This window comes from Siphateles boraxobius, unplaced genomic scaffold (genome assembly GCF_051911475.1).
Source record: "Siphateles boraxobius isolate OS27281-9 unplaced genomic scaffold, OSU_SipBor_1 275, whole genome shotgun sequence".
Taxonomy (NCBI): Eukaryota; Metazoa; Chordata; class Actinopteri; order Cypriniformes; family Leuciscidae; genus Siphateles; species Siphateles boraxobius.
The window spans coordinates 346,465-368,884 of NW_027508893.1; the positions used below are offsets into that span (position 1 = coordinate 346,465).

Sequence of the window (22,420 nt, forward strand, 5' to 3'; positions counted from 1 at the left end):
TCCAATTCTAAAAGATTAAAATCCTGGGATAAAAGCACGTCTGGACTCTTAACTTTTTTATCTAAAAACCCTAAAACTTCCTCTAAGATGCCATTGTGTACCTCTTTAGTGCCGTATAAATTACTGTAAAAACTTTCAATTTCCCCTAAAATCAGGTCAGTTGTATTTACTTCCCCCCCTCTAAAAGTTTTTAAAATATTGATCGACCCTCCCCGAGCTATTGTCTTTTTAAAAAAATACCTGGTACACTTCTCTCCTTCCTCTAACTCCCTTTCTCTACATCTTAAAATGACACCTTTGCTCTTTGTTTCAGACAGATCTGACATTTCTTTCTGTACTTCTTTTATTTCATTTGTAAAATCCAATCCATTGTTTAAAAGGTTAAAATATCTCTGCAGTCTTTTTTGCAACCCCATCATGCGTCTTTTTTCTTTATTCTTTTTTTCTTTTCCAATTTGTTTAAAAAACCGTCCTGTCCTTTGTTTCACCATCTCCCACCACTGTGCACGTGAGTCGTAAAAGTCCTGGAGGGTCTGCCATTGGCTGAACTGCTCCCTATATTCACTAACTAGTTCCTCGTCCTCTAATAGGGAACAGTTCAGCTTCCACAGCCCTCTCCCTGCAGTCACACCCGTGGGGAGTGAAAGAGTGCAAGACAGCATCATATGGTCGGAAAAAAAGAGGGGGGTCAATGTAGCATCGGTCGGCGGGAGGTCCCTGGTAAAAATATAGTCAATTCGAGAGGCTCTGGCACCGTCACCACTGAACCAGGTGAAGCCTTCCTCTCTTTGATGCATTGTTTTAAAACAGTCAACTAACTTAAAATCTTTGACTATATTTTGTAATAAAACCGATGTCTTGTCGACCTTAAAATCCTCTCCTACCCTCCTTCTGTCCTTTTTTGATAATACACAATTAAAATCCCCTGCTACCACTAGGGGAGCCCTGCCTAGCATGTGGGGTTGCAAGTCTTCTAAAAGCTCATACCTGTTATTTTTTTCAGTAAAACCATACATATTTAAAATGTTAAGATCCTTACCTAAAAAAGTCAGATTTGCTAAAATTGCCCGCCCGTCCCTCACCACAGTGCTGCCCTTCACCAAAAGGTTGGGATTTTTTATTAAAATAGCAACACCGTCATTTTTGTTAAAATTGGACCCACTCCAAATGGAAAATCCTGGGGTCCAAATCTCCTCCCACTTCCTGTAATTTGTTAAAAAGGGCAAACCACATTCTTGCAATAAAAACACATCTGACTTAAAAGTTTTTAAAAAGGATAACACACTCTGTGCTCGCAAAGTACACCTCACACTTCTCACATTGATTGTAGAGATAGTGAGGGCCATGAGCAGTATGGTTAAAAATACAAGCATTAATAGAAGGATAAAACCAAAAGACTGCAGAAAGTTACATTAAAATCATGTTATGTCATGTAGCACTTGCTTCTCCTTTTCCCCAGAAAAACTGGGATCAGGAGGGCAAATGCTCGCCACCTCAGAGTCCACAGAGAGAACCTCTTGTGGCTCCTTCGGTGACGATGTTCTAAGCTTAACGTGCAAAAAGGAGACTTCATTGGGAGATTCTGCGGGCCACATACGGTCTAGATCTAACGAAGAGGAACTATCTAGCCGATGCGATGCCCGCAGCCTTTTCTCCTCTGTTTGAAGCAGAGGAGATCTCGCAGACCTTTTTTGCACCTGAGCATTGGGGAGTGAACCCTCGGATTCACCCCCACTATCCACCACACTAACCTCCGATACGGTGTAGAGTGAGGAAGCCGTTGCATCCTCCTCCTCCTCCTCCATTTTGTTTTCACTTCTCTCTTGTTGGGGAACGGCTTCCTCACTCTGTTCGCTGTTAAAACTTGACTCCGCCCCTGTGGCCGCCCCACTTCCTTCCTCCTGCCCACTCCCTGAGGCTGGCTGGGAAATAGAATTTCCCGCCAAAACCTCAGGGACCGCCTCCTCCTTCCTTTGCTCTTTTGTTTGTTCCACATGTGGGGCGGCCATTTTGTTGCCTTTCAGTTTGTTGGCAAAACTTTTAGGGCAATCTCTGTAGAGATGGGATGACTCCCCACAGAGGTTGCACCGCCTGCCATTGGTACACTCTTCAAAAGTATGACCAATTTCTCTGCATTTCCCACATATCATTTCCTGGCATGCTTCAGCTAAGTGCCCAAACTTTCCACATTTTCTACATAATTTGGGCATACCCTGGTAGTGAATGTAGCCTCTGTTCTCACCCACCACAATCATAGAAGGCAGATGCTTCAGGCCCTGGTAGCCCCCAGCGTCTTCCCATTGTTTAATGGGAATTCGCCAGGAGCATGTCCAAATACTGATAAGAACAGATTTTTTCTTTCTTTCGAAAAAAGTTTATTGTCACATTGTTTCATTCCATTCTTTCAATATCCATTTTTTCCTTATAAAATCACATTTTTGCACATATCTTAAAACAACAAAAAGGACATAAGTTACAGTTAAAAATCAGTTATGTTGATGTGTTGTGTAAAAGTCCATGTATGTTGTGTGTTGTTTTAAAGTAAAGGTAAAATGGATTAAAATAAAATAGGAATGCAAATATAAAACAATAAAACAATAAAATATGCCAAATAAAACATCTCTTGTACAGGATCGAGGGTGAGTCCCTATCAAGAATGTCCATTCACTCCAGGTCTCCAGAACAGGCCCCAGACTCCTCGCTTCCAGTGCCCAGCGGAGATCCCCTCTCCTCCGGCCCGCTGGCCCGCTGTTCCCGTAGCCAGAGTGGTGAGGGTGCATCTACGGGCGGCCAGGTACGGTGGCGGCCGGGACCTTCTCCGTGTGACCTCGGCCCCCCCATCCGAATAACGACGTGCGGCCCACCCTGCAGCGTTGATGTTATCCTCTGCTCGCACGCGTGGAGGGGGACCGTCACGCGTTTCCCCACCAGCAGGTTTCTGGTGACCCAGATGGCATCCTTGATGTGGTTGAGGGTGAGCCAGAGCGAGGCAAACGTTGGTGGTGTCAACTCCTTCAATCCCTGACCCACCCCCAGGATGGCGAGCTTATAGTCCACCTGGGCCCCACCCGCTGGCAGGCACGGGAAAAACAGGGGGCCTGTCTTGGCCCACAGGTCCCGCGCAGCGCCGCACTCCCAGAGCAGATGTTGAACGGTCTCCGGGGAACCACATCCGGACCGTGGGCAGGTGGAGTTTTTGGCCATGCCTCTGGAGTGCATGACCGCCCTGACCGGGAGGATCTCATGAGCCACCATCCACGACAGGTCCTTAAGCCTGTTCTGGAGAGCTGGGTGGGCTGCGTTCCTCCAAACGTCTTTGGCCTCACCTAGTGTGAGGCCTGGAACTGGACTCACCGATTCTCGATCCTGCACAAGAGAGACGAGAGACTTGTGATTAGTTAAAACAGTGGCATCATTTGTTTCTAAAAGATATTTCTTTAAAAATTTCTTAATAAAACTATGCTCTTTTGACAAATTAAAAGACACTGGACTTTTAAGATCAATGGGTAAAATTTTCAAACTTCTTAGGTATGACCCCATCCAGAATCGGGTCATGGCTGCTGTCTTGTGTTCTCTGGATGGGGTCAGTGCATACTGGATATGGAGGGCGGCAAAGCGGCTGCCTAAAAACAGGTGGGGGTCTGGGAGGCCTTTCCCGCCATTCTCTTTTTTCTTTTTAACGACCTCCCTCTTGATTCGTTCCCACTTGGACCCCCACAGGAAATAAAATACCGCCCTCTCCAACTTAGCCAGGAATCGTCTTGGGGGACTAAAAACAGAACAGACAAGTAAAATTAGTGGTAAAATCACTGCTTTAAAAATTAAAATCTTGCCTTCTAACGTCAGTTGTCTTAGTCCCCAAAAGCCCAGTCTTTGTCTGACTTTCCCTAACATGTCAGTCCAGTTTCCTGGTCCTCCACCCTCCCTGTCAAATTTTACTCCTAAAATTTTCAAATCCTTTTCTTTAAAATCCAAATCTAGTCCTCCTGTGTCCACGTCGCCCCACGGCCCGAAGAGCAGGGCCTCGGACTTACTCCTGTTAAGCTTGGCGCCCGAGGCCCGACCGTACCAGTCAGTCAAGTCCATTGCTCTTCGTACTGATAAAAAGTCAGTCGCTAAAAGGGTCACGTCATCCATATATAAAACGCAGGTCGCCGTCAGTCCACCAGTTCCTGGGATATCTAGTCCTTTAATCCATTTATCCCTTCTCAAGATCTGTGCCAGTGGCTCAATACAAGCCACATACAGAAGGGGAGATAAAGGACACCCCTGACGGACACCGCTGTGGATATTTACAGCTTTGGAAAGATGCCCATTTGCAAGAAATTTGCTGCTTAAGCCCTCATACAGCAGTCCCACCCAAGCTATAAACCTCTCTGGAAAGCCCATTTTTTGCAGTACCTGAAGGAGGTACTGGTGCGAGACCCGATCAAAAGCTTTTTCAAAGTCTAAATTTAGGACTACAAGCCTAATGTTTCTGTCTCTCGCATAACAGATGGCGTCTCTGATCAGTACCAGGCTGTCCGTGATCTTCCTGCCGGGCACAGCACAAGCTTGATCCAGGTGGATTACGTCCTCTAAAACAGTCGACATGCGTGTAGCTAAAATCTTACTAAAAAGTTTACAATCATAATTTAAAAGAGTGATTGGTCGCCAGTTTCTCAAGTCAGTCTTGTCTCCTTTTTTGTACAGTAATGTAACTATCCCTACTCTAAAGCTGTCTGGAAGTCTGTCAAGAGTCTCAAATTCTTTAAAAACTGTAAGTAAGTCATGTGCTAAAATGTCCCAGAAAGTCAGATAAAACTCAAAGGGGAGTCCGTCCATGCCCGGGGACTTCCCCTTCTTAAAACCCTTTAAAGCTTTTTCCAATTCTAAAAGATTAAAATCCTGGGATAAAAGCACATCTGGACTCTTAACTTTTTCATCTAAAAACCCTAAAACTTCCTCTAAGATGCCATTGTGTACCTCTTTAGTGCCGTATAAATTACTGTAAAAACTTTCAATTTCCCCTAAAATCAGGTCAGTTGTATTTACTTCCCCCCCTCTAAAAGTTTTTAAAATATTGATCGACCCTCCCCGAGCTATTGTCTTTTTAAAAAAATACCTGGTACACTTCTCTCCTTCCTCTAACTCCCTTTCTCTACATCTTAAAATGACACCTTTGCTCTTTGTTTCAGACAGATCTGACATTTCTTTCTTTACTTCTTTTATTTCATTTGTAAAATCCAATCCATTGTTTAAAAGGTTAAAATATCTCTGCAGTCTTTTTTGCAACCCCATCATGCGTCTTTTTTCTTTATTCTTTTTTTCTTTTCCAATTTGTTTAAAAAACCGTCCTGTCCTTTGTTTCACCATCTCCCACCACTGTGCACGTGAGTCGTAAAAGTCCTGGAGGGTCTGCCATTGGCTGAACTGCTCCCTATACTCACTAACCACTTCCTCGTTCTCTAATAGGGAACAGTTCAGCTTCCACAGCCCTCCCCCTGCAGTCACACCCGTGGGGAGTGAAAGAGTGCAAGACAGCATCATGTGGTCGGAAAAAAAGAGGGGGGTCAATGTAGCATCGGTCGGCGGGAGGTCCCTGGTAAAAATATAGTCAATTCGAGAGGCTCTGGGACCGTCACCACTGAACCAGGTGAAGCCTTCCTCTCTTTGATGCATTGTTTTAAAACAGTCAACTAACTTAAAATCTTTGACTATATTTTGTAATAAAACCGATGTCTTGTCGACCTTAAAATCCTCTCCTACCCTCCTTCTGTCCTTTTTTGATAATACACAATTAAAATCCCCTGCTACCACTAGGGGAGCCCTGCCTAGCATGTGGGGTTGCAAGTCTTCTAAAAGCTCATACCTGTTATTTTTTTCAGTAAAACCATACATATTTAAAATGTTAAGATCCTTACCTAAAAAAGTCAGATTTGCTAAAATTGCCCGCCCGTCCCTCACCACAGTGCTGCCCTTCACCAAAAGGTTGGGATTTTTTATTAAAATAGCAACACCGTCATTTTTGTTAAAATTGGACCCACTCCAAATGGAAAATCCTGGGGTCCAAATCTCCTCCCACTTCCTGTAATTTGTTAAAAAGGGCAAACCACATTCTTGCAATAAAAGCACATCTGACTTAAAAGTTTTTAAAAAGGATAACACACTCTGTGCTCGCAAAGTAGACCTCACACTTCTCACATTGATTGTAGAGATAGTGAGGGCCATGAGCAGTATGGTTAAAAATACAAGCATTAATAGAAGGATAAAACCAAAAGACTGCAGAAAGTTACATTAAAATCATGTTATGTCATGTAGCACTTGCTTCTCCTTTTCCCCAGAAAAACTGGGATCAGGAGGGCAAATGCTCGCCGCCTCAGAGTCCACAGAGAGAACCTCTTGTGGCTCCTTCGGTGACGATGTTCTAAGCTTAACGTGCAAAAAGGAGACTTCATTGGGAGATTCTGCGGGCCACATACGGTCTAGATCTAACGAAGAGGAACTATCTAGCCGATGCGATGCCCGCAGCCTTTTCTCCTCTGTTTGAAGCAGAGGAGATCTCGCAGACCTTTTTTGCACCTGAGCATTGGGGAGTGAACCCTCGGATTCACCCCCACTATCCACCACACTAACCTCCGATACGGTGTAGAGTGAGGAAGCCGTTGCATCCTCCTCCTCCTCCTCCATTTTGTTTTCACTTCTCTCTTGTTGGGGAACGGCTTCCTCACTCTGTTCGCTGTTAAAACTTGACTCCGCCCCTGTGGCCGCCCCACTTCCTTCCTCCTGCCCACTCCCTGAGGCTGGCTGGGAAATAGAATTTCCCGCCAAAACCTCAGGGACCGCCTCCTCCTTCCTTTGCTCTTTTGTTTGTTCCACATGTGGGGCGGCCATTTTGTTGCCTTTCAGTTTGTTGGCAAAACTTTTAGGGCAATCTCTGTAGAGATGGGATGACTCCCCACAGAGGTTGCACCGCCTGCCATTGGTACACTCTTCAAAAGTATGACCAATTTCTCTGCATTTCCCACATATCATTTCCTGGCATGCTTCAGCTAAGTGCCCAAACTTTCCACATTTTCTACATAATTTGGGCATACCCTGGTAGTGAATGTAGCCTCTGTTCTCACCCAACACAATCATAGAAGGCAGATGCTTCAGGCCCTGGTAGCCCCCAGCGTCTTCCCATTGTTTAATGGGAATTCGCCAGGAGCATGTCCAAATACCATCCTCATCTAAAACCTTGACTGGCTGGCTTCGAACTGTGCAAAATCTGCCCAGCCAGACACAAATGTCCTCCCCAGTCACTGTCTCATTAAACATTCTAACAATCACAGTTTTAAGTGTGTTGTCAGAGAGCTTTTCAACAGTAAACATGGACAGCTGGGATTTAGCTACTTCAAATCTGTGCCAGAAATCATTCAGGTGGGAAACCGCTCTAAAACTAACATCAAATCCTTTGTTCAGGGGCAGAGTCACGATGCAATTCAGATCATCAGGTTTAAAATTTAGAGTTTTTTGGATCAGCTTCCTGGAGAAGTCAAGACGTGACATCCCCAGGAGCTTCCCCTCAACTTCTTTGAATAAAAAACGCACGCTGTGGTGCCTCCTCATGCCGGCACGGGCAGCCGACATGGTGGAGACACCAACAGCCTAAAACTTTAAAAAACAATAAATAAATAAATAAATAGATAAAAAGGTCTTACCTTAAAACAGAACCGGAATAAAAGCAGCTGGATCAATGTACCTCTCAAAAGTTTGGGGCTCAAGTCACTGAAGGACCCAAGCCGGAAAAACCTCCAAGAGGCGATCGCTGTCTCTACCCTCGGACCAGATACTAGATCTTAGCCAAAAGGCCGAGAAGCGATGACACAATGACGCAGAGGCGGGGGAGCCGTCAAAGGCCACGCCCACCTGGGCCGTGGCGAGAGGGTCTAAAGGTCGCCAGCAAACAAGCTCAGCTCACAGCAATACAAGCTCAGCTTGACTGTTGACACCGAAAATGGATCACAGCAGAGCGCACAACACGACACTTTGGAGTGCAACCTGGGATTTTGGACCAACAAACATTCTGCCCTAAAAGTGAGCGGGCAGACCAAAGCGTACGTCGTAGAGACTTGAAACTCTTGAGGGATGGTAGTACCCGCCCGGTCTACAACATCACCAAGGCTCGGCCCAATCGGCCCCAAGGTGGCGCTGCAGCGATCAGAAGTACGAAATGCCTCGTAACTCCTGAACCGTCCGTCGCAGACCCAAGTGTCTTACATCACCGGAATCCTTGGCTCGGGCCGAACAAGACGCAGGCCTCGGATTCGATGGTTGCGCTGGCGAGATTTTCGGGTATTTGGGATTTTGTGAAAAAGCTACTTTTGCACACTAGTCCTAGGTCTTTCGCCCGATCTGACCCAAACCGGTGCAGAAAGATTCCCTGGAGTCTGATTGCCGACAGCGATGGGGAAAAAAGTCGGAATTTCGATTCACGTTGGCGACGGGACGCCAAAACGTTGGGAGTGGGCGAGGCGGGCTTTACTTAAATGGCCATAACTCTCCAACGGAATGAGACAATTACACCCAAGTCGGTACACCTGTGCACGGGCTCAGCCTGTGCTCAGGTGAAAAGGGATGTGGCGACTGGCCACTTGGTGGCGCTGTAAACAGTAAAAACAACAACATGAATACGGCCATAGGCGACTGTATGTCAGGTGATTTTTCACACATGCACAAGGTATTCATACCACATGATAGAACTCCTCATTCGGAACAACTTTGCTTCTAGGACCACTGCTGCCAATAAAAGCGCTGGTTGAATAATGGAGATTATTTGAAGAATGATGAAAAAAAAACCCTAAAAAACAGCCCTACTTTTGCAGACTGGTCCTAGGTTGAGAGTTTTACATCTCTCGATCAACCACTGCAGTTCAATTCCCTGGACTTCCTAGGTCGTTAACTACCAGAAGAAGAGGAACTCGAACAATCTGCTCTTTTAACCAGTGTGTCCAGGGGAGAGCGCGAACGCAGTCCCCCACTACCATAAATTATGCAGTCGAGATTCCCACATTTGGGGAATTCGCAGGGGTCAGCACAACCGGAGTGCAATGGCCGAGCCTCGCCCTGGGTGAACCACCTTCCTGATCATGGTGTCTCCCCTGCCAGGTAAGTATGAATTCCCAGGCCTCCCGTCAGAGGCACCGTGTCCCTCTCCGCAATCCTCACCAACGGTCGGACAATCAAACACACACCTGATTCAACTCATCAGCTCATTCGTAAAAACTCCAAGAGATAAGAGAGAGACATCAAAAACCTGCAGAGTCGGGCTCTTTTGCTGTTGTTGTTGTGGATGATGTTGTTTTCATGCTCCGGATCCATGAGCCAAAAATCAATTTCATACGCGGTCACCGGATAGTGGACGAATCAGATGTTAAACGAGATAAGAACAGAGTTGTTGTTTTTTTTTCCCTCTCACACCACCATTACCTGTATAGCATATGATCACCTACAACACCTTTAAAGCACCCATACACAGCAATATACGTTACTTCCATTAACACCTGCTGCCACACAAGACTAAAACATCTCTTTCATTGAACACAGTTTTTGGGGGTGCACCGTTCCCAGAAGTACTGCAATACCGGGTCGATGCGTGGAGTGGACGGAGCAAGCCCCTCTTCCATCTCCCAGTTCCAAAAATCAATTTAATATATGGTGCCCGGGTAGGGCACGTATCAGATATTAAACTGATAAGAACAGATACTACACTTGATCTTAGCCAAAAGGCCGAGAAGCGATGACACAATGACGCAGAGGCGGGGGAGCCGTCAAAGGCCACGCCCACCTGGGCCGTGGCGAGAGGGTCTAAAGGTCGCCAACAAACAAGCTCAGCTCACAGCAATACAAGCTCAGCTTGACTGTTGACACCGAAAATGGATCACAGCAGAGCGCACAACACGACACTTTGGAGTGCAACCTGGGATTTTGGACCAACAAACATTCTGCCCTAAAAGTGAGCGGGCAGACCAAAGCGTACGTCGTAGAGACTTGAAACTCTTGAGGGATGGTAGTACCCGCCCGGTCTACAACATCACCAAGGCTCGGCCCAATCGGCCCCAAGGTGGCGCTGCAGCGATCAGAAGTACGAAATGCCTCGTAACTCCTGAACCGTCCGTCGCAGACCCAAGTGTCTTACATCACCGGAATCCTTGGCTCGGGCCGAACAAGACGCAGGCCTCGGATTCGATGGTTGCGCTGGCGAGATTTTCGGGTATTTGGGATTTTGTGAAAAAGCTACTTTTGCACACTAGTCCTAGGTCTTTCGCCCGATCTGACCCAAACCGGTGCAGAAAGATTCCCTGGAGTCTGATTGCCGACAGCGATGGGGAAAAAAGTCGGAATTTCGATTCACGTTGGCGACGGGACGCCAAAACGTTGGGAGTGGGCGAGGCGGGCTTTACTTAAATGGCCATAACTCTCCAACGGAATGAGACAATTACACCCAAGTCGGTACACCTGTGCACGGGCTCAGCCTGTGCTCAGGTGAAAAGGGATGTGGCGACTGGCCACTTGGTGGCGCTGTAAACAGTAAAAACAACAACATGAATACGGCCATAGGCGACTGTATGTCAGGTGATTTTTCACACATGCACAAGGTATTCATACCACATGATAGAACTCCTCATTCGGAACAACTTTGCTTCTAGGACCACTGCTGCCAATAAAAGCGCTGGTTGAATAATGGAGATTATTTGAAGAATGATGAAAAAAAACCCCTAAAAAACAGCCCTACTTTTGCAGACTGGTCCTAGGTTGAGAGTTTTACATCTCTCGATCAACCACTGCAGTTCAATTCCCTGGACTTCCTAGGTCGTTAACTACCAGAAGAAGAGGAACTCGAACAATCTGCTCTTTTAACCAGTGTGTCCAGGGGAGAGCGCGAACGCAGTCCCCCACTACCATAAATTATGCAGTCGAGATTTCCACATTTGGGGAATTCGCAGGGGTCAGCACAACCGGAGTGCAATGGCCGAGCCTCGCCCTGGGTGAACCACCTTCCTGATCATGGTGTCTCCCCTGCCAGGTAAGTATGAATTCCCAGGCCTCCCGTCACAGGCACCGTGTCCCTCTCCGCAATCCTCACCAACGGTCGGACAATCAAACACACACCTGATTCAACTCATCAGCTCATTCGTAAAAACTCCAAGAGATAAGAGAGAGACATCAAAAACCTGCAGAGTCGGGCTCTTTTGCTGTTGTTGTTGTGGATGATGTTGTTTTCATGCTCCGGATCCATGAGCCAAAAATCAATTTCATACGCGGTCACCGGATAGTGGACGAATCAGATGTTAAACGAGATAAGAACAGAGTTGTTGTTTTTTTTTCCCTCTCACACCACCATTACCTGTATAGCATATGATCACCTACAACACCTTTAAAGCACCCATACACAGCAATATACGTTACTTCCATTAACACCTGCTGCCACACAAGACTAAAACATCTCTTTCATTGAACACAGTTTTTGGGGGTGCACCGTTCCCAGAAGTACTGCAATACCGGGTCGATGCGTGGAGTGGACGGAGCAAGCCCCTCTTCCATCTCCCAGTTCCAAAAATCAATTTAATATATGGTGCCCGGGTAGGGCACGTATCAGATATTAAACTGATAAGAACAGATTTTTTTTCTTTCGAAAAAAGTTTATTGTCACATTGTTTCATTCCATTCTTTCAATATCCATTTTTTCCTTATAAAATCACATTTTTGCACATATCTTAAAACAACAAAAAGGACATAAGTTACAGTTAAAAATCAGTTATGTTGATGTGTTGTGTAAAAGTCCATGTATGTTGTGTGTTGTTTTAAAGTAAAGGTAAAATGGATTAAAATAAAATAGGAATGCAAATATAGAACATTAAAACAATAAAATATGCCAAATAAAACATCTCTTGTACAGGATCGAGGGTGAGTCCCTATCAAGAATGTCCATTCACTCCAGGTCTCCAGAACAGGCCCCAGACTCCTCGCTTCCAGTGCCCAGCGGAGATCCCCTCTCCTCCGGCCCGCTGGCCCGCTGTTCCCGTAGCCAGAGTGGTGAGGGTGCATCTACGGGCGGCCAGGTACGGTGGCGGCCGGGACCTTCTCCGTGTGACCTCGGCCCCCCCATCCGAATAACGACGTGCGGCCCACCCTGCAGCGTTGATGTTATCCTCTGCTCGCACGCGTGGAGGGGGACCGTCACGCGTTTCCCCACCAGCAGGTTTCTGGTGACCCAGATGGCATCCTTGATGTGGTTGAGGGTGAGCCAGAGCGAGGCAAACGTTGGTGGTGTCAACTCCTTCAAGCCCTGACCCACCCCCAGGATGGCGAGCTTATAGTCCACCTGGGCCCCACCCGCTGGCAGGCACGGGAAAAACAGGGGGCCTGTCTTGGCCCACAGGTCCCGCGCAGCGCCGCACTCCCAGAGCAGATGTTGAACGGTCTCCGGGGAACCACATCCGGACCGTGGGCAGGTGGAGTTTTTGGCCATGCCTCTGGAGTGCATGACCGCCCTGACTGGGAGGATCTCATGAGCCACCATCCACGACAGGTCCTTAAGCCTGTTCTGGAGAGCTGGGTGGGCTGCGTTCCTCCAAACGTCTTTGGCCTCACCTAGTGTGAGGCCTGGAACTGGACTCACCGATTCTCGATCCTGCACAAGAGAGACGAGAGACTTGTGATTAGTTAAAACAGTGGCATCATTTGTTTCTAAAAGATATTTCTTTAAAAATTTCTTAATAAAACTATGCTCTTTTGACAAATTAAAAGACACTGGACTTTTAAGATCAATGGGTAAAATTTTCAAACTTCTTAGGTATGACCCCATCCAGAATCGGGTCATGGCTGCTGTCTTGTGTTCTCTGGATGGGGTCAGTGCATACTGGATATGGAGGGCGGCAAAGCGGCTGCCTAAAAACAGGTGGGGGTCTGGGAGGCCTTTCCCGCCATTCTCTTTTTTCTTTTTAACGACCTCCCTCTTGATTCGTTCCCACTTGGACCCCCACAGGAAATAAAATACCGCCCTCTCCAACTTGGCCAGAAATCGTCTTGGGGGACTAAAAACAGAACAGACAAGTAAAATTAGTGGTAAAATCACTGCTTTAAAAATTAAAATCTTGCCTTCTAACGTCAGTTGTCTTAGTCCCCAAAAGCCCAGTCTTTGTCTGACTTTCCCTAACATGTCAGTCCAGTTTCCTGGTCCTCCACCCTCCCTGTCAAATTTTACTCCTAAAATTTTCAAATCCTTTTCTTTAAAATCCAAATCTAGTCCTCCTGTGTCCACGTCGCCCCACGGCCCGAAGAGCAGGGCCTCGGACTTACTCCTGTTAAGCTTGGCGCCCGAGGCCCGACCGTACCAGTCAGTCAAGTCCATTGCTCTTCGTACTGATAAAAAGTCAGTCGCTAAAAGGGTCACGTCATCCATATATAAAACGCAGGTCGCCGTCAGTCCACCAGTTCCTGGGATATCTAGTCCTTTAATCCATTTATCCCTTCTCAAGATCTGTGCCAGTGGCTCAATACAAGCCACATACAGAAGGGGAGATAAAGGACACCCCTGACGGACACCGCTGTGGATATTTACAGCTTTGGAAAGATGCCCATTTGCAAGAAATTTGCTGCTTAAGCCCTCATACAGCAGTCCCACCCAAGCTATAAACCTCTCTGGAAAGCCCATTTTTTGCAGTACCTGAAGGAGGTACTGGTGCGAGACCCGATCAAAAGCTTTTTCAAAGTCTAAATTTAGGACTACAAGCCTAATGTTTCTGTCTCTCGCATAACAGATGGCGTCTCTGATCAGTACCAGGCTGTCCGTGATCTTCCTGCCGGGCACAGCGCAAGCTTGATCCAGGTGGATTACGTCCTCTAAAACAGTCGACATGCGTGTAGCTAAAATCTTACTAAAAAGTTTACAATCATAATTTAAAAGAGTGATTGGTCGCCAGTTTCTCAAGTCAGTCTTGTCTCCTTTTTTGTACAGTAATGTAACTATCCCTACTCTAAAGCTGTCTGGAAGTCTGTCAAGAGTCTCAAATTCTTTAAAAACTGTAAGTAAGTCATATAAGAACAGATACTACACTTGATCTTAGCCAAAAGGCCGAGAAGCGATGACACAATGACGCAGAGGCGGGGGAGCCGTCAAAGGCCACGCCCACCTGGGCCGTGGCGAGAGGGTCTAAAGGTCGCCAACAAACAAGCTCAGCTCACAGCAATACAAGCTCAGCTTGACTGTTGACACCGAAAATGGATCACAGCAGAGCGCACAACACGACACTTTGGAGTGCAACCTGGGATTTTGGACCAACAAACATTCTGCCCTAAAAGTGAGCGGGCAGACCAAAGCGTACGTCGTAGAGACTTGAAACTCTTGAGGGATGGTAGTACCCGCCCGGTCTACAACATCACCAAGGCTCGGCCCAATCGGCCCCAAGGTGGCGCTGCAGCGATCAGAAGTACGAAATGCCTCGTAACTCCTGAACCGTCCGTCGCAGACCCAAGTGTCTTACATCACCGGAATCCTTGGCTCGGGCCGAACAAGACGCAGGCCTCGGATTTGATGGTTGCGCTGGCGAGATTTTCGGGTATTTGGGATTTTGTGAAAAAGCTACTTTTGCACACTAGTCCTAGGTCTTTCGCCCGATCTGACCCAAACCGGTGCAGAAAGATTCCCTGGAGTCTGATTGCCGACAGTGATGGGGAAAAAAGTCGGAATTTCGATTCACGTTGGCGACGGGACGCCAAAACGTTGGGAGTGGGCGAGGCGGGCTTTACTTAAATGGCCATAACTCTCCAACGGAATGAGACAATTACACCCAAGTCGGTACACCTGTGCACGGGCTCAGCCTGTGCTCAGGTGAAAAGGGATGTGGCGACTGGCCACTTGGTGGCGCTGTAAACAGTAAAAACAACAACATGAATACGGCCATAGGCGACTGTATGTCAGGTGATTTTTCACACATGCACAAGGTATTCATACCACATGATAGAACTCCTCATTCGGAACAACTTTGCTTCTAGGACCACTGCTGCCAATAAAAGCGCTGGTTGAATAATGGAGATTATTTGAAGAATGATGAAAAAAAAAACTAAAAAACAGCCCTACTTTTGCAGACTGGTCCTAGGTTGAGAGTTTTACATCTCTCGATCAACCACTGCAGTTCAATTCCCTGGACTTCCTAGGTCGTTAACTACCAGAAGAAGAGGAACTCGAACAATCTGCTCTTTTAACCAGTGTGTCCAGGGGAGAGCGCGAACGCAGTCCCCCACTACCATAAATTATGCAGTCGAGATTCCCACATTTGGGGAATTCGCAGGGGTCAGCACAACCGGAGTGCAATGGCCGAGCCTCGCCCTGGGTGAACCACCTTCCTGATCATGGTGTCTCCCCTGCCAGGTAAGTATGAATTCCCAGGCCTCCCGTCAGAGGCACCGTGTCCCTCTCCGCAATCCTCACCAACGGTCGGACAATCAAACACACACCTGATTCAACTCATCAGCTCATTCGTAAAAACTCCAAGAGATAAGAGAGAGACATCAAAAACCTGCAGAGTCGGGCTCTTTTGCTGTTGTTGTTGTGGATGATGTTGTTTTCATGCTCCGGATCCATGAGCCAAAAATCAATTTCATACGCGGTCACCGGATAGTGGACGAATCAGATGTTAAACGAGATAAGAACAGAGTTGTTGTTTTTTTTTCCCTCTCACACCACCATTACCTGTATAGCATATGATCACCTACAACACCTTTAAAGCACCCATACACAGCAATATACGTTACTTCCATTAACACCTGCTGCCACACAAGACTAAAACATCTCTTTCATTGAACACAGTTTTTGGGGGTGCACCGTTCCCAGAAGTACTGCAATACCGGGTCGATGCGTGGAGTGGACGGAGCAAGCCCCTCTTCCATCTCCCAGTTCCAAAAATCAATTTAATATATGGTGCCCGGGTAGGGCACGTATCAGATATTAAACTGATAAGAACAGATACTACACTTGATCTTAGCCAAAAGGCCGAGAAGCGATGACACAATGACGCAGAGGCGGGGGAGCCGTCAAAGGCCACGCCCACCTGGGCCGTGGCGAGAGGGTCTAAAGGTCGCCAACAAACAAGCTCAGCTCACAGCAATACAAGCTCAGCTTGACTGTTGACACCGAAAATGGATCACAGCAGAGCGCACAACACGACACTTTGGAGTGCAACCTGGGATTTTGGACCAACAAACATTCTGCCCTAAAAGTGAGCGGGCAGACCAAAGCGTACGTCGTAGAGACTTGAAACTCTTGAGGGATGGTAGTACCCGCCCGGTCTACAACATCACCAAGGCTCGGCCCAATCGGCCCCAAGGTGGCGCTGCAGCGATCAGAAGTACGAAATGCCTCGTAACTCCTGAACCGTCCGTCGCAGACCCAAGTGTCTTACATCACCGGAATCCTTGGCTCGGGCCGAACAAGACGCAGGCCTCGGATTTGATGGTTGCGCTGGCGAGATTTTCGGGTATTTGGGATTTTGTGAAAAAGCTACTTTTGCACACTAGTCCTAGGTCTTTCGCCCGATCTGACCCAAACCGGTGCAGAAAGATTCCCTGGAGTCTGATTGCCGACAGTGATGGGGAAAAAAGTCGGAATTTCGATTCACGTTGGCGACGGGACGCCAAAACGTTGGGAGTGGGCGAGGCGGGCTTTACTTAAATGGCCATAACTCTCCAACGGAATGAGACAATTACACCCAAGTCGGTACACCTGTGCACGGGCTCAGCCTGTGCTCAGGTGAAAAGGGATGTGGCGACTGGCCACTTGGTGGCGCTGTAAACAGTAAAAACAACAACATGAATACGGCCATAGGCGACTGTATGTCAGGTGATTTTTCACACATGCACAAGGTATTCATACCACATGATAGAACTCCTCATTCGGAACAACTTTGCTTCTAGGACCACTGCTGCCAATAAAAGCGCTGGTTGAATAATGGAGATTATTTGAAGAATGATGAAAAAAAAAACTAAAAAACAGCCCTACTTTTGCAGACTGGTCCTAGGTTGAGAGTTTTACATCTCTCGATCAACCACTGCAGTTCAATTCCCTGGACTTCCTAGGTCGTTAACTACCAGAAGAAGAGGAACTCGAACAATCTGCTCTTTTAACCAGTGTGTCCAGGGGAGAGCGCGAACGCAGTCCCCCACTACCATAAATTATGCAGTCGAGATTCCCACATTTGGGGAATTCGCAGGGGTCAGCACAACCGGAGTGCAATGGCCGAGCCTCGCCCTGGGTGAACCACCTTCCTGATCATGGTGTCTCCCCTGCCAGGTAAGTATGAATTCCCAGGCCTCCCGTCAGAGGCACCGTGTCCCTCTCCGCAATCCTCACCAACGGTCGGACAATCAAACACACACCTGATTCAACTCATCAGCTCATTCGTAAAAACTCCAAGAGATAAGAGAGAGACATCAAAAACCTGCAGAGTCGGGCTCTTTTGCTGTTGTTGTTGTGGATGATGTTGTTTTCATGCTCCGGATCCATGAGCCAAAAATCAATTTCATACGCGGTCACCGGATAGTGGACGAATCAGATGTTAAACGAGATAAGAACAGAGTTGTTGTTTTTTTTTCCCTCTCACACCACCATTACCTGTATAGCATATGATCACCTACAACACCTTTAAAGCACCCATACACAGCAATATACGTTACTTCCATTAACACCTGCTGCCACACAAGACTAAAACATCTCTTTCATTGAACACAGTTTTTGGGGGTGCACCGTTCCCAGAAGTACTGCAATACCGGGTCGATGCGTGGAGTGGACGGAGCAAGCCCCTCTTCCATCTCCCAGTTCCAAAAATCAATTTAATATATGGTGCCCGGGTAGGGCACGTATCAGATATTAAACTGATAAGAACAGATTTTTTCTTTCGAAAAAAGTTTATTGTCACATTGTTTCATTCCATTCTTTCAATATCCATTTTTTCCTTATAAAATCACATTTTTGCACATATCTTAAAACAACAAAAAGGACATAAGTTACAGTTAAAAATCAGTTATGTTGATGTGTTGTGTAAAAGTCCATGTATGTTGTGTGTTGTTTTAAAGTAAAGGTAAAATGGATTAAAATAAAATAGGAATGCAAATATAAAACAATAAAACAATAAAATATGCCAAATAAAACATCTCTTGTACAGGATCGAGGGTGAGTCCCTATCAAGAATGTCCATTCACTCCAGGTCTCCAGAACAGGCCCCAGACTCCTCGCTTCCAGTGCCCAGCGGAGATCCCCTCTCCTCCGGCCCGCTGGCCCGCTGTTCCCGTAGCCAGAGTGGTGAGGGTGCATCTACGGGCGGCCAGGTACGGTGGCGGCCGGGACCTTCTCCGTGTGACCTCGGCCCCCCCATCCGAATAACGACGTGCGGCCCACCCTGCAGCGTTGATGTTATCCTCTGCTCGCACGCGTGGAGGGGGACCGTCACGCGTTTCCCCACCAGCAGGTTTCTGGTGACCCAGATGGCATCCTTGATGTGGTTGAGGGTGAGCCAGAGCGAGGCAAACGTTGGTGGTGTCAACTCCTTCAAGCCCTGACCCACCCCCAGGATGGCGAGCTTATAGTCCACCTGGGCCCCACCCGCTGGCAGGCACGGGAAAAACAGGGGGCCTGTCTTGGCCCACAGGTCCCGCGCAGCGCCGCACTCCCAGAGCAGATGTTGAACGGTCTCCGGGGAACCACATCCGGACCGTGGGCAGGTGGAGTTTTTGGCCATGCCTCTGGAGTGCATGACCGCCCTGACCGGGAGGATCTCATGAGCCACCATCCACGACAGGTCCTTAAGCCTGTTCTGGAGAGCTGGGTGGGCTGCGTTCCTCCAAACGTCTTTGGCCTCACCTAGTGTGAGGCCTGGAACTGGACTCACCGATTCTCGATCCTGCACAAGAGAGACGAGAGACTTGTGATTAGTTAAAACAGTGGCATCATTTGTTTCTAAAAGATATTTCTTTAAAAATTTCTTAATGAAACTATGCTCTTTTGACAAATTAAAAGACACTGGACTTTTAAGATCAATGGGTAAAATTTTCAAACTTCTTAGGTATGACCCCATCCAGAATCGGGTCATGGCTGCTGTCTTGTGTTCTCTGGATGGGGTCAGTGCATACTGGATATGGAGGGCGGCAAAGCGGCTGCCTAAAAACAGGTGGGGGTCTGGGAGGCCTTTCCCGCCATTCTCTTTTTTCTTTTTAACGACCTCCCTCTTGATTCGTTCCCACTTGGACCCCCACAGGAAATAAAATACCGCCCTCTCCAACTTAGCCAGGAATCGTCTTGGGGGACTAAAAACGGAACAGACAAGTAAAATTAGTGGTAAAATCACTGCTTTAAAAATTAAAATCTTGCCTTCTAACGTCAGTTGTCTTAGTCCCCAAAAGCCCAGTCTTTGTCTGACTTTCCCTAACATGTCAGTCCAGTTTCCTGGTCCTCCACCCTCCCTGTCAAATTTTACTCCTAAAATTTTCAAATCCTTTTCTTTAAAATCCAAATCTAGTCCTCCTGTGTCCACGTCGCCCCACGGCCCGAAGAGCAGGGCCTCGGACTTACTCCTGTTAAGCTTGGCGCCCGAGGCCCGACCGTACCAGTCAGTCAAGTCCATTGCTCTTCGTACTGATAAAAAGTCAGTCGCTAAAAGGGTCACGTCATCCATATATAAAACGCAGGTCGCCGTCAGTCCACCAGTTCCTGAGATATCTAGTCCTTTAATCCATTTATCCCTTCTCAAGATCTGTGCCAGTGGCTCAATACAAGCCACATACAGAAGGGGAGATAAAGGACACCCCTGACGGACACCGCTGTGGATATTTACAGCTTTGGAAAGATGCCCATTTGCAAGAAATTTGCTGCTTAAGCCCTCATACAGCAGTCCCACCCAAGCTATAAACCTCTCTGGAAAGCCCATTTTTTGCAGTACCTGAAGGAGGTACTGGTGCGAGACCCGATCAAAAGCTTTTTCAAAGTCTAAATTTAGGACTACAAGCCTAATGTTTCTGTCTCTCGCATAACAGATGGCGTCTCTGATCAGTACCAGGCTGTCCGTGATCTTCCTGCCGGGCACAGCGCAAGCTTGATCCAGGTGGATTACGTCCTCTAAAACAGTCGACATGCGTGTAGCTAAAATCTTACTAAAAAGTTTACAATCATAATTTAAAAGAGTGATTGGTCGCCAGTTTCTCAAGTCAGTCTTGTCTCCTTTTTTGTACAGTAATGTAACTATCCCTACTCTAAAGCTGTCTGGAAGTCTGTCAAGAGTCTCAAATTCTTTAAAAACTGTAAGTAAGTCATGTGCTAAAATGTCCCAGAAAGTCAGATAAAACTCAAAGGGGAGTCCGTCCATGCCCGGGGACTTCCCCTTCTTAAAACCCTTTAAAGCTTTTTCCAATTCTAAAAGATTAAAATCCTGGGATAAAAGCACATCTGGACTCTTAACTTTTTTATCTAAAAACCCTAAAACTTCCTCTAAGATGCCATTGTGTACCTCTTTAGTGCCGTATAAATTACTGTAAAAACTTTCAATTTCCCCTAAAATCAGGTCAGTTGTATTTACTTCCCCCCCTCTAAAAGTTTTTAAAATATTGATCGACCCTCCCCGAGCTATTGTCTTTTTAAAAAAATACCTGGTACACTTCTCTCCTTCCTCTAACTCCCTTTCTCTACATCTTAAAATGACACCTTTGCTCTTTGTTTCAGACAGATCTGACATTTCTTTCTTTACTTCTTTTATTTCATTTGTAAAATCCAATCCATTGTTTAAAAGGTTAAAATATCTCTGCAGTCTTTTTTGCAACCCCATCATGCGTCTTTTTTCTTTATTCTTTTTTTCTTTTCCAATTTGTTTAAAAAACCGTCCTGTCCTTTGTTTCACCATCTCCCACCACTGTGCACGTGAGTCGTAAAAGTCCTGGAGGGTCTGCCATTGGCTGAACTGCTCCCTATACTCACTAACCACTTCCTTGTCCTCTAATAGGGAACAGTTCAGCTTCCACAGCCCTCCCCCTGCAGTCACACCCGTGGGGAGTGAAAGAGTGCAAGACAGCATCATGTGGTCGGAAAAAAAGAGGGGGGTCAATGTAGCATCGGTCGGCGGGAGGTCCCTGGTAAAAATATAGTCAATTCGAGAGGCTCTGGCACCGTCACCACTGAACCAGGTGAAGCCTTCCTCTCTTTGATGCATTGTTTTAAAACAGTCAACTAACTTAAAATCTTTGACTATATTTTGTAATAAAACCGATGTCTTGTCGACCTTAAAATCCTCTCCTACCCTCCTTCTGTCCTTTTTTGATAATACACAATTAAAATCCCCTGCTACCACTAGGGGAGCCCTGCCTAGCATGTGGGGTTGCAAGTCTTCTAAAAGCTCATACCTGTTATTTTTTTCAGTAAAACCATACATATTTAAAATGTTAAGATCCTTACCTAAAAAAGTCAGATTTGCTAAAATTGCCCGCCCGTCCCTCACCACAGTGCTGCCCTTCACCAAAAGGTTGGGATTTTTTATTAAAATAGCAACACCGTCATTTTTGTTAAAATTGGACCCACTCCAAATGGAAAATCCTGGGGTCCAAATCTCCTCCCACTTCCTGTAATTTGTTAAAAAGGGCAAACCACATTCTTGCAATAAAAACACATCTGACTTAAAAGTTTTTAAAAAGGATAACACACTCTGTGCTCGCAAAGTAGACCTCACACTTCTCACATTGATTGTAGAGATAGTGAGGGCCATGAGCAGTATGGTTAAAAATACAAGCATTAATAGAAGGATAAAACCAAAAGACTGCAGAAAGTTACATTAAAATCATGTTATGTCATGTAGCACTTGCTTCTCCTTTTCCCCAGAAAAACTGGGATCAGGAGGGCAAATGCTCGCCGCCTCAGAGTCCACAGAGAGAACCTCTTGTGGCTCCTTCGGTGACGATGTTCTAAGCTTAACGTGCAAAAAGGAGACTTCATTGGGAGATTCTGCGGGCCACATACGGTCTAGAACTAACGAAGAGGAACTATCTAGCCGATGCGATGCCCGCAGCCTTTTCTCCTCTGTTTGAAGCAGAGGAGATCTCGCAGACCTTTTTTGCACCTGAGCATTGGGGAGTGAACCCTCGGATTCACCCCCACTATCCACCACACTAACCTCCGATACGGTGTAGAGTGAGGAAGCCGTTGCATCCTCCTCCTCCTCCTCCATTTTGTTTTCACTTCTCTCTTGTTGGGGAACGGCTTCCTCACTCTGTTCGCTGTTAAAACTTGACTCCGCCCCTGTGGCCGCCCCACTTCCTTCCTCCTGCCCACTCCCTGAGGCTGGCTGGGAAATAGAATTTCCCGCCAAAACCTCAGGGACCGCCTCCTCCTTCCTTTGCTCTTTTGTTTGTTCCACATGTGGGGCGG

At 46.8% G+C, this 22,420-nt stretch overlaps 6 non-coding genes and 3 pseudogenes across 6 annotated transcripts; all 9 read right to left on the reverse strand.

Moving 5' to 3' along the window:
* Positions 1 to 8,973: 8,973 nt before the first annotated feature.
* Positions 8,974 to 9,137, reverse strand: LOC143753131 (U1 spliceosomal RNA). The gene has a single exon (XR_013207552.1). It is a non-coding gene; the product is annotated as a U1 spliceosomal RNA (small nuclear RNA).
* A 434-nt stretch (positions 9,138 to 9,571) lies between these two features.
* Positions 9,572 to 9,762, reverse strand: LOC143753236 (U2 spliceosomal RNA). The gene has a single exon (XR_013207654.1). It is a non-coding gene; the product is annotated as a U2 spliceosomal RNA (small nuclear RNA).
* Positions 9,763 to 10,891: 1,129 nt separating this feature from the next.
* LOC143753329 (U1 spliceosomal RNA) lies at positions 10,892 to 11,055 on the reverse strand. Its single transcript, XR_013207696.1, has one exon. It is a non-coding gene; the product is annotated as a U1 spliceosomal RNA (small nuclear RNA).
* A 434-nt stretch (positions 11,056 to 11,489) lies between these two features.
* Positions 11,490 to 11,666, reverse strand: LOC143753286 (U2 spliceosomal RNA; annotated as a pseudogene).
* Positions 11,667 to 14,011: 2,345 nt separating this feature from the next.
* On the reverse strand, positions 14,012 to 14,110 carry LOC143753315 (U2 spliceosomal RNA; annotated as a pseudogene).
* Positions 14,111 to 15,238: 1,128 nt separating this feature from the next.
* LOC143753132 (U1 spliceosomal RNA) lies at positions 15,239 to 15,402 on the reverse strand. Its single transcript, XR_013207553.1, has one exon. It is a non-coding gene; the product is annotated as a U1 spliceosomal RNA (small nuclear RNA).
* Positions 15,403 to 15,836: 434 nt separating this feature from the next.
* On the reverse strand, positions 15,837 to 16,027 carry LOC143753237 (U2 spliceosomal RNA). The gene has a single exon (XR_013207655.1). It is a non-coding gene; the product is annotated as a U2 spliceosomal RNA (small nuclear RNA).
* Positions 16,028 to 17,155: 1,128 nt separating this feature from the next.
* On the reverse strand, positions 17,156 to 17,319 carry LOC143753133 (U1 spliceosomal RNA). The gene has a single exon (XR_013207554.1). It is a non-coding gene; the product is annotated as a U1 spliceosomal RNA (small nuclear RNA).
* A 434-nt stretch (positions 17,320 to 17,753) lies between these two features.
* Positions 17,754 to 17,930, reverse strand: LOC143753294 (U2 spliceosomal RNA; annotated as a pseudogene).
* Between the last annotated feature and the right edge of the window lie 4,490 nt (positions 17,931 to 22,420).